This window comes from Pinus tabuliformis, chromosome J (assembly GCF_031772625.1).
Source record: "Pinus tabuliformis cultivar Carrire ecotype Pingquan chromosome J, CPIR1, whole genome shotgun sequence".
Lineage (NCBI taxonomy): Eukaryota > Viridiplantae > Streptophyta > Pinopsida > Pinales > Pinaceae > Pinus > Pinus tabuliformis.
In genome coordinates, this window is record NC_142295.1 from 402678349 (window position 1) to 402690807 (window position 12459).

Sequence of the window (12459 nt, forward strand, 5' to 3'; positions counted from 1 at the left end):
ATCTGATTGCTCTATCCCTACTAGCAAAAGATTTTCATTGTTAAATTGAATGGAAAGAATGCCTATCATATTAGTTGCATTTTAGGAATTGCAAAAATACATCACATGGTGAACCTTGAAAGACAAATTTTAAATAAGATCAACTTAAAATTTATCTAAATTTACCTAATGGAGCATTGTCACCTAACGAAAAACATTTAGTGGTTCTAAGCTAGAGACGTGTTCTGACATCGTAAAACAAAGCAGTTGTCGCTAACTTGTCTGCAATACATCTCGAGTGTGATACCTCATTCCATGTACGTGGGTGTATCGTAGCTCGTCCATGTACCTTCGGGTATATAGGGCGGTGTTACAGTACGTAAAGTAAATGGGAATGCTCTCACTATGTGGTTTTGCATTAGACAACGCTTATACGGGTTGGGCCTCCATGTACTTTCGAGTATATATGGGAGGACAACACTAGGTTTCTATCCATCCTTAAGTAACCGAGTTGGACGCCTTGTAAACTGTGATACACCGAACACAACATTCGGGGAGATTGCGTGCCTGTACTTCTTGGTTCGCCAGGGGGTATTCTGCAGTTCACAGTTGCTTGGTAAACCTTTTGCCTAGATTATCCCTCTTTTATTTTGTTATGTTACTTTGATTAAAATAAATTTAATTGACCGTGGATAACATCCTCCACGCTCACTCCTTAGTTGATCTTAGGTATAAAAATATGGCAACAAATCTGGAGTCCATCGATCAAGGAATTCCTTTTGATGGGAATCCTAGTCCTTTTCTTCCATTTGGAAATATTGGTGCTCCATATATGGCTACATTGTCCCTTCTCGGATTTACCTTTGGGTTTCCAGTATGGTTGTTTTCAAACTCCTTGGTTCAAAATGTCGTGATTTCTCCGCAATTGAGTACTCCTCTAATTGGACAAAATCAACCTCCAGTTGATCCTAAAGTTGACCCTTTTCCTTCTTCCTTTGTTGTTTCTTCCTCCCCTTCTTCCTCTTCTCCTGGTGAAAGTATTGGTACTAGTAATCAGGTGGCTAAGAAGAAGAAGAAAGGGAAGAAGAAGAAGAAGAAGAAAGTTCAACAGAGGGACAACGAAGCAACCATTGCTTTGAGTGCAATATCTGATGAAAAACTGTCTGTCAAGCTTCACAAAGTTTGATATCCATGCAAACTTTGTGCGGGAGACCATCTTCTTCGAAATTGTCCTGATATTCCTCAGATCTTAGAAGAATGGTCTTCTCGTTCACATCATCCCGTGTCATCAACTTCTGGAGATCATGTTGGTGACACACCATCAACTAGTGGTAGTGAGGTTCATGGAAATAAGGGTAAAGTTAAGTTTCCCTATAGGTTATGTGAAGGGAATCACCCCATTCACCTTTGTCCCTATCTGGATGAAGCCAAAAGGGTGTTGGATAACTGTCCTACTTCACCGTAGCGAATTCCATTTGGTTAGATGAGACTCTCCCTTAATCCTTCGCTAGTTGATGAATTGACTAACAAAAATCAACTGTTAGTCAAACCCACTCTCTCTGAAAGTGAATCCTATGAGTCTATACCCGACCCAAATCAACAGGTTAAGGTAATAGTTGACCCAGTTTCACCTTCAGTTAACCGTACCTTTCCTGTAGAGAGTGAATATGATACCACTCAAGTTCTTTTTGTTTCTTCAGATTCTAATGAGCTTGGGGGCAGTCCTCCTGTTCCATCAAGACAGGAGGAAAATCCTCCCGCTCTCGTAATTCAGGGGATTAATTCTCCCATTTCTATGGTACTCCCCCCAAGTAGTTTAGTCACTTCCTTTGATTGGAATCGACTGGAAGGATTTCGTCTTCCTTCTTATGTGCCTTTCCAGATCATAGTATAGGTTTGTAATATGATTGTATCGGGAACTATTATAGATGAAGGTGCATCTGTGAGTATCCTTTCCTCAACTGCTTGGCAAGTGCTTGGTTCGCCACTGCTTGTGCTAGTTACCCAGAATCTGTTGGCTTTTAACAGAGGGACCATACAACCATTAGGGATCCTCCCTCAGTTACCTATTACTTTGGGAGGAACAATCATTTATTTGAATGTGATGGTAGTCCCAGGCCCTTTAGATTATAATTTACTTCTTGGGCATGACTATGTTTATGACATGGGAGCTATTGTTTCCCGCATGAGGGCAGAATTGTCATTGTTGACCAACTTTCATTTCCCGGTCCAAATATGGCTTCCAGTCAACCATCTTCCCTAAATAGTCCATTTGTACCAATGGTATCATCCCTGCCATTGGTCAATTATGTGGCAACCCGTTCCGTACCTACATCAACTAACGGTCAATTCAGTGATGTTGTACATCATGTACTGGGGGCATTGGAACCAGATCTCTCCTTCATGACCTCTTATGAGTTGTGGTCGACCCATGAGGAAATTTCCTTGTCTTGTGTCAACCTCGTTTAAAAATGAAACAAAGGACTATAAGGACAGTTCCTTGTCTTGTGTCAACCTCATTTAAAAATAAAACAAAGGACTATGAGGACAGTTCCTTGTCTTATGTCAACCTCATTAAAAAATGAAACAAGGAATATGAGGACAGTTCCTTGTCATGTGTCAACCTCGTTAAAAAATGAAACAAGGAATATGAGGATAGTTCCTAGTTTTGTGTCAACCTCGTTAAAAAATGAAACAAAGAGTATGAAGATGGTTCTTTTACTATGTCAACCTCATTAAAGAATGAAACAGGCCCATGAGGAGAGTTCCTTTTCTTGTGTCAACCTCGTTAAAAAATGAAATCAAGGATATGAGGATAGTTTTTTATTGTGTCAACCTCATTAAAAAATGAAACAGGCCAATGAGGATAGTTCCTGGTCTTGTGTCAACCTCGTTAAAAAATGAAACAAGGAGTATGAGCATAGTTCCTTGTCTTGTGTCAAGCTTGTTAAAAAATGAAACAAGGAATATGAGCAGAGTTGCTTGTCTTGTGTCAAGCTCATTAAAAGATGAAACAAGGTCCCAAGTTCTAAGTCAAGTCTTTTATTAGATCTCATAAAATCCCAGTCGAGTCTTTCACTTGATCTCATTAAAGAACCTTCATTCCATCCACCTCTTAGCCACGAGTAGTCTACTTAGGTGAATGTAATGAAGCTTGGGGGGCATGCACCTAGTGGTAAAGTTAAGCTTCCCTATAGGTTATGTGAAGGGAATCACCCCATTCACCTTTGTCCCTATTTGGATGAAGCCAGGAAGGTGTTGGATAACCGTCCTGCTTCACCACAACGACTTACATCTAGTTATAGGATACTCTCCCTTTCATCATGATGGGGGCATGTAAACCAATCTCAAGCATAATTTTTTCTTTTTTTGTTTCAAGCTTGTGTAAACATGAAATTGAATTCAAGCATAGATTTTCATTTCAAGCTTGTATAAACATGAAACTGAATCCAAGCATAGTTCTCTATGGTTCAAGCTTGTGTAAAACTGAACCCATTTCCATTTTAACCCTTGTGATTGCCATTTTATCAGCCTCTTTCGTCAGATGAGCCTTAGTTGTTTTCATCCCATCGCCACCATCACTTTGGCTGATCATACGCTTTCACTTGGTTCTTTTACCCTTTTTTAGGAATAGTTGCAATGAGTGGTCTTGTTAGCCAGCCTCTTCACATAAATCAACATGTTTTGAGAAGTTCCAACATCACCGGAACTAGTTTCTATCCTAGACACCACTCATTCCTCAAAGAAGAGCACACTTTTATATCTTTTTGAGCTCTATCAGAAACAAAAAAGGAACCCCCTTGGAGTCCTCTTTAAGCTCTTTCCAGACTCTCTAAATATGAAAAGGTTGTTGAGTGCTTGTCCTTTCTAGCTCGTTAACAGATTGGAAAAGATATCTCTCTTGTATTATTTTACACTTTTTCGGACTTGAGAGATTAACTTACGAAAAAGAACTTGTGGAGTTTTCTTTTTGTACCTTTTCAAACTCTCTAAACATGAAAAGGATTGAGTTATCTTTGTCATTAAACTCGTTAAAAACATCAAATAGCGACAAACTTTTCCATCTAGACAAGACCGAGTTTCACCTTCGCTAAACTCATGAAAACATAAAATAGTGATGGATTCGCCCGAAGGGTGAAATTATACAACAAGCATATGTTATCCTCCTCCATCTTGATAAAAATAAAGAGGTACTTGTCAACAATGACTGGGGAAAATGGAAAAACGGGAAAACCACTTTATGGTAGCAGGTCGCTCTTGAACATGACACTTTCACTCCATCACCGTGACTATCTGGGTTGGGTTATTAGCTTGATGGTTATCATACCATTGGTCTATCATACCATCCATCGCTTTGTTTTGGGTCAATGCTACCAATTCACTTTAGTGTCGCCGACATGTTCAAGAGAAGTCATCCAGTCAAAATCCATCTTTTGCAATACCATAAACCTTCATTTTCATGACCGCCATTCCTGAACCTTGTGTCATCAGTCAAATTCCATCTCTAAAATCACTACACTCATTTCGTGTCATTGATATGGGATACATCAAGGCTCTTTTGTGACGAGTCACTTCTTGTTGACATCAACGCATTATCCAAGATGTTGACTTAGAAACACCCATTCAGTACCTTGAGGCTTTCATCCATCAATGGCAGGTTTCTCGCTTTTGGTGAAAGGCATACATAAATGGCCTTCGACCAAAAGACTTTGTATGGTGTTCGACATTAAATCATCCATTCACACCATGCAGAATGTATTACAGTACCTTGAGGATCATTATCATCATCGGTGATTTCTCTCGCATCTATTAATAGCTTTCATCATCGGCTAATAATTAGATGGTGTGTTCCCATGTTCGACTTCGGATCACATATTCACATGGTTAGACTCGTACTTGAGCGAATGGTTGAATGAGATTGAAGACCCTGGATCTAGTTTCATCCATCTGGGCTATGATATCAGGAGTACTAAATCATATGTACAATGGATTTACATTGATAGTCATTCTGATCATTGGTCTATATCTGTAGACGACTGTTTTTGTACATGTAATGAAAGTTTATAAGCTGAGCATGGGTATTCCTTCCCTCAAAAATTCATGTAAAATAAAATATCATGATATATGTATTGTAATTGATGCAGGTCACCTTCCACTTTGATACCTCCTCATCACATCGTAAAGAATTTCTTTCGACATTGGCATTTTTCCGCCTTCATGCTTTAGGGGGTAGCTGTTATAGATCCATTTGGGCACATCAAATCCCAACACTCAGATCAGTGTTTTAGGGCTCATCAAACCCTAAATTCAGTTGTATCATGCCCTAAACAAGTCACCCCTTTGAATTCCTCCTTCCCAGACTGTTTCATCACTTGAAGACATCCAGAAAATTGCCTCTAGAGAGACCAGCGCAGGTAAGTCCTTATGAAGGTGCACTGTAGAGCAGTGATGTCCACTGCCAGGGTGCTCTGTAGAGAACTTAGGCTTCCTTTCACCTACGCTGGACGAGAATGAGTGAAATTCACATAGGGTTTGGGGAATATTCTTATCTTTTGGAGTCATATAGAAGTTTCCCTATCTTATCAACTTCTATGAGCTCGAAAATGGATGAGGAATGAGTTAAGGAGCATCCTATCCTCTCATCCCTTCTTCCATGGAACTAATTCTAAGTATGGAAGGCCATTCAATGTCACCATTAATGACAAAAACTCCTTCATCTTCCTATAAATTGACCACTCATATAAGTGATCAGGGGCTAGATTATATTGGAATTGTAAGGAGATAATGCTGCTATGAGACTTGACTTTGGAGCAAATGATGTGATGCCACAAGCTTGTCTTGCTTTTGATGTGATGTGGATGGGATCCAAGCTGGAGGAATGACTTTGAATTATACATTGATGGTTGTAATTCCTTCTTCTATCTAATAAAGTGTTTGAACCTTTTTCCACTTGTCGTGTTCTTTCATAATTCTTGTATGTATGAATTGCTTCTGATTCCTTTCATTTATATTCAATGGATCATATGATTTGATTGGTTTTTGTCTTCTGTTGTGTTTACAGGGTACTTCTTAAGTGGATTAAGTACAGGAAGGAGCGATAGAATTGATACAAGGGAGATGAAAGGAAAGAGGAACTACAGGTAGGCCTTCTATCCCTTCATCTTATCTATTGTTTATAGGAAAAGTCTAAAACACTTTAAACTATTGTTCTAGGCACAACAACTTGTCTAGTGATTTAATCTTTATCTGTAGATGCTAAATTCTCCAAAACACTGACGAACAGGTTGGGTTGATGCTCGCATACACACTTTGCGAATCTCCATTTCGTTGGGTGCTTAGCCTACCGGCTGACACCGTGCACTCATGTGAGCACTTCTGTGATATTATTGAAGACTGGTTCTATCATTTTGATCCAGACCATCTTCATTGGAAACTATTACAACAATGAAGGGCTCTGCATGAATCCGTTATTAATTTTTTTCAGCGCTTCCGTGACTTGTAGTTTCAAGCTCCGAGGAACCATATGAAGTTCGCTTATATCTAGGACCGGTTCGAGTACTGCCTTAAGAAATATTCCCGTCCCAAGAGGAAGCTTGATATCAAGCCTCGCTCAAGCTTCTTCGTTGATGGAACTATGCGATCCCATGTGGAAGCACGCATTGTCTCAATGAATTGTCTGCCTCCCTCTTGTTCAACAATTCCACCATCTCTCAGTGATGCTGGGGATCATGTTCGCACATCTGTACACCCTTCACACCCTCCCAACATCACTGCACTCAATTTTCACGTAGAGTTGGGTTTGAGTCCTTCGAGTTCCCATATGCAATATTTTCTTTGACCTCTGTCTTTGCACTCAGGTGTTCCTCCGGATGATGTTGTCTTGTGTTCGTCCATTCCAGGCTCTTTTCTTGTTGTGAACAAGGAAGAATGCACTAATGGATTTGGCATTATACAACCAACATGCATTATCATCCATGAAGAGTATGAGTGGGAGCTTGAACATCAACACTTGGCAAAGGATTACTCCCTTCCGTCTGAGCCCCCTCCATTCTTTCCTAGCGTCTTTGGTGAAACTGGCATCCATGATTTTTCATGTGTGTCTTCATCCACGAATGCACCCATTGTTGATCGCTCGCATGACTCACCTGATGCTAGTCCATCATTTGACAATGGAGAGGATAAGTTATTCATTAAGGATCCACTTGATCCTTCATCTGCCTTTTCCAGAAATACAGAGGATGAGTTCATTCGCTTTTCATCTACCTCTCTGTTTGATTCATCTGATCATGAGGATGCCAAAGAATTCATTGATTTTTATGATTTTGGCAGTCATGATCCATTTTATTCCATTTTTTATCATGATCATGAATCTATCACAACTGATCTTTCACCACTAGTTTATGATGATCTAACTGATGATGAAGTCGAGACACCCAAGACTGTCGAGGCACTTTCGACTGAGCTGATGGTTATGTTAGGCCCTCGCTCTCTTGGGGTCAGTCTCACTTCCGATCATGAAACTGTTCAATCACCCAAGGCTCCTCATAACTCGTTTGTATGTGTTGAAGATCCATATCACACATAGATCACACTTCCTCCACTCGAACTACACAATCCCATTGATCATGCATTGGAAGAGTCTTACATTACAAGCACTCGTTTGTGACACAAGTTATCTTTGTTTCTTTCGTTTGCTTGCATGTCTCAGTCAAGAGTGTGCTTTTGCTTCAAATTTCCATGTAGTGTGACACAACACCATGATAAGTCCACGGACTATCTGTCATGCACATGCACTCACTTACGTCCTGTGGGAACTTTGAAACATGAAGTGTGGTTTTCTTCACTATTATATCTTTCTTGTATGTTGGTTTGCACATCTGGGTTGCTCACGGAAGAAGCCTTCACCCACATGGGTCTACCAATGCATCGGTGGTTGCATTGGAAGTATCACTTCATGTGATCAAGCCCATGCACCATTAGTGTAGGAGTAGGAGTAGTGTTTGATTTCAGTTGTTTGCTTGCATGCGTGTTTTCTTTCATGCTTTGTTTGCTTGTTTGTTGCTTACTTTGTTTGTTTGCTTTCTTTGCTCTCATTTTTCTTTTGCTTTTGCCTGGCTTCATTGTTTGTTTGTTCGTTTATTCATTTATTTATTTCATTCATAGGTTCGTTCGCATGAAACCATGTGTGACTTATGAAATGGTCTGGGTAAAGTATAAGAGGGTTTGTACGACTATTGCTACTTTGTTATATGTCATCTTTCCTCTGTATGATGAACTTGTTACTCTTAGTCCATGATACGTCGAACGAAAATATGTACTCTTCGAAGTGAACCTTGGTGTAAACACAATGTTTGTGTCGTAACTAGTGTCACCTTCTCTAGTCGATTGCTTTTGGATTAACCCTTGTTAGCTCAGTCAAGTAGAGTAAGGTGAGGGGGAAAATCTTAACAGGCATGGCAGAGATATAATAAACTACTTCTCTACTGGAACAATCTCCTCTGCTCTCAATAAGTCGGGATCGCTCTTCCACCTTTGAAATGAATAAGTGCTATGCACAGTGAAAATGAAAAATGAAAAAATGTAAAGTAAAAAAAATTCAAAATGAAAAATGAATAAGGAAAAAGAAGAGAAAGGATTCCTACACAGGGAGGTGATGCAAGTAACTTCATCAGGGTACTGACTAGGCTCACTGGCAGTGGAGCCATGCTTGTGTTCCTATGTGACTCCACCGGGGTATTGTCCAGGCCTGTTGGTAGTGGAGCAACACCAGAGATGAAACTAAGACTCTGATGACTATACTGCTTGTGCACCTATATACCCCTCAACCCCAATCGTAACAATTATGTTTCCTTGGCTTAGAATGCGTGTCAATTGACCAAGAGTCTAGTAGATGCTACATCTTACATCAAGCTAGTGTGAAGCCAAGGTGAGATAAGAATTGAAAAATACTTCCGGAGGTGTTAGACTTGTTTTTCACGAACAAGGTCCATTTAGAGAGCTGGAGTTCTACCAGTGTGTTTCCAAGTGTTGTAACGGCTACAACCACCCTCCAAAATTTTGCCTTAGCCTGTTTTGGAGCCTCCCTACCAACCTTCATAGCAACTTGCCGTGATTCATCAAGTCCTCAAGCTTCAGTGTCTTTCTTGCTCAAAGGTAGCCTGTTGATCACAGTTTGATCTCTTCCCTTCACAGGTTGCTCACCCAGACTTGGTCCAACTGTAGGCTGAGCAACTTCCCCTTGAAAATTACGCATTTATGGAGGGAAACTAGCCTTCCCTCCAGAAATTGCGCAATCCTCTCTGACAGGATGCTAGGCTCCAGGATTGCGCAATCCTGCCAGCCAACTCTCCCAGCAGGATTTGCACAAATCTAGGAAGCAATCAGCTACTCTACCCAAAAATTGTGCAAATCTCCTGGGCAGCCAGCCCAACTCCCAGCTAGAAATGCACATTTTTCTCCAACAGTTGAGCAGTCTCTTTCATGTTCAGCTGAGTTGACTGGTTCCCTCCAAGACCGAGAAAAACAAACTTTCATGCATAGGTTGCTTCTCCCAAGGCAGCATGCAAAGGCATCCCTTGTCTCAAGGATCTATGTTTAGCAGTTGGAGGTTACATGCAAGGAGAAATTCAGAAACCTCCCACCAACTGTCGCTTCCCCTAGCTTTGTGGAATGTGTGTAACAACCTTGATGTTATCAAAAATCATTAACCAGATGTTGTAGAGCTCATTCCTCACATAAATCTTGTAGCTCTGACATCCCACATCACATCTAGGAGAAGTTGGCACATTCAACTCACCTGTTTTGGGGTAAGCTCACTTCCCATGCCTTGGGTTGCATTTCTGTCACTTTTTGTGTTTTCGCTTGTGGGAGTACTATTTGCTTGATTTCTTTGAATGCTTGCTATATTTTACATATATAATAGCTTGTCCTAACACTTTTTTAGTTTTCATTGCTATCTCACTACTATCACATGCATGAAATTGTTTTGCACGGACGTTTGCCCAACCGGCGAACTGCCTCACCCACACGCATGTTGATCTATTTGTTGAATCTTTCATACATGCTTTTCATGCACTATTTATCACTTCTGTTATCACTTAGTGTCACCATGCATTAGTTGACTTGCTTTCAGTTGCCCGTCGGCAAGTCGGGCCAACCTTGGCCCGGGATCTGCCTTCACCAAGGCTGCATTGTGCAATCTGGGAAAGGAAGGCTTAGCTTCCTCTCTATATTTATGTATTCTGGCCCAGTATTGGCCTCCTAGACTTAATTGTGCATTTCTAGAGGTCAGTGGCTGCTTGGCCCAAGTGTAAATTTGTCCCTGGGCCAACTGTCTTTCCCAGTTGGAATTGCACATTGCGCAATCCCAACAGCCAACTGCCCAACTAGATTTCTCATTTCGCTTTTACAGTAGTTGGTCAGTCTCCCAGTATCCCGGATTGTGCCGTGTGCAGTCTTGACAGTCGGTCTCCTGACCTCCCAGCCGAAATTGCGCAACCTTCATGATCATTTACCCAGGTATGTTGCAAGTCAGTTCTCATGTTCATTTTGGTTTTCGACTGACAGATTTCTTGCTAAGATTGTTGCCATGTCTCTAGGCATCACAAGCATTCATCTGCCTCTCAACAATACATGTATAATGGTTTCCAAGAGAGGAGAGACGAAGACACCGTTCAGAGAACGCTTGGGGATGCAGTCGATCAAGTGTCCATGGTCTTACCTACTCATGAAGGCATCAAGTTGTTCATGGACAAGGACATCAAGCAGCAACATCGCAGTGAGTAGCATCATGAACAACAACTAAAGGTAACATGCTGAATGCAGCGAATGAAACAAATGCAAGTGGAAGGTTGTTGACAACATAGAGGCAGAGAAAAGTTGCAAGATCAAGCAGATCCACTGATAATGAAAGCAACTTTGGAGACTCGGGCTATGAAGTGACAGTGTGACATGAAGATCGTGCGAAGGTAGAAGATGGAACAAAGAAGGAGTTGCATGTGCTGAAGTAGAAACTCAGGAAGAACATGAAGTTGCATAGATAGTCCAATGAGTTGTAGCAGGAACAGGAACAACAGTGGCCACAACATGCACTCGCAGATGAAATTGCGCCAGTACGAGTTAAGGATCTATCCTAGCAGCTGACATAGAGCAAACATGGTGAGAAATGTTGTTGATCACATGCAAGGGATCTAGCAGCATGCATGTCATTGAGTGCACACATGCAATCCAATCCATTCAACACACTCACCAAGGCGAGGACAAGAAGCAAGTCCAAATGGGGCTGAACATGTACTTCGACAAGTTGATACACATGGCCACCAACACACACTTGAAGATCATCACGGACACTATGCATCAATGTATTTCTGGTTCAACTATACCCAAGAACACCATGTTCATGTTAGCAGATGAATTGGATGAAGGGGCTAAACCAATGCATTTGTTGCAACAGAGGCAAGAGTTCACTTCAGTAAGATGTCACCATGAGGTGCATGCACATCATCACAGATGACCAAGCTTGGCATTAGCTCACCAACTTCACCATCACAAGCATGTCAAAGAGTTGGTCTCATCAAAGTGGAATGAGTGTCAATGATGTCTTGCAAGGCTAGCTCAAGCCATGTTGTCTCCAATGAGTACATATGCATTGTGATGTTGAGTCATGTCAAATGTAAGTTGAGTGTCAATAGTTGGATGTAATAGTCATAGAGTAGGTGAAGAGTCATGAGGGTAGTTGAATTGTCATAAAGGGGAATGTCAAGGGTCACCCCACCTTTTGCTAGAAATAGTCCCACAAAACTCATTGTAAGGGCTTTTGGTCAACCAAGCTTCTACTAAGACTATCTTGAAGAAGGCTTGGATAGTATTGTAATGCACCTTGGCTTCTCCAATACACGGAGCTAGTACATCTCTTTGGAGGAGTAGGCAGATGTGGCTGTAATGTTCCACTGATGGGGCTAGCAGGTTTACATGGTGTATTGTATGATTGTGACTTACACTTCTTTATATAATAAAAGCCAACATATTTTCATGCATATGTTGTTATTGTAGTTGGACTACTCTGGTTGCCTTAACGATATATGTTGTTTAACTTACGTACTTGTATACGAACTCATTTGTATGCAATTATATGAATCTTGTTGTTAATGTGTTGCATATGTTGTTAATGCTCTCACCGTCTGTGTCAACTGCTCTACCAGACATCAGACAGACCTTTCTTTGAACCTTGTTATATCAACCGTCACACGTCTCAGACTGATCCATGAGTGTTGTTCATGTTATCTTACATTATATGTTGTGACTGTTGCATCTGTGTCGACTGCTCTGTCGAAAGTTGTGCATGTCCTTTGTGTTGTGTGTTCCAAGCGGAGTTGGGACTGATCCCTTTCAACCTAGAACTCACCTTCACCTTCCTCTCCCTTCAAAGTTTTGGAACCTCTCATACTCATTCCTTGACTCACTGCATCAGTCACACCCTTG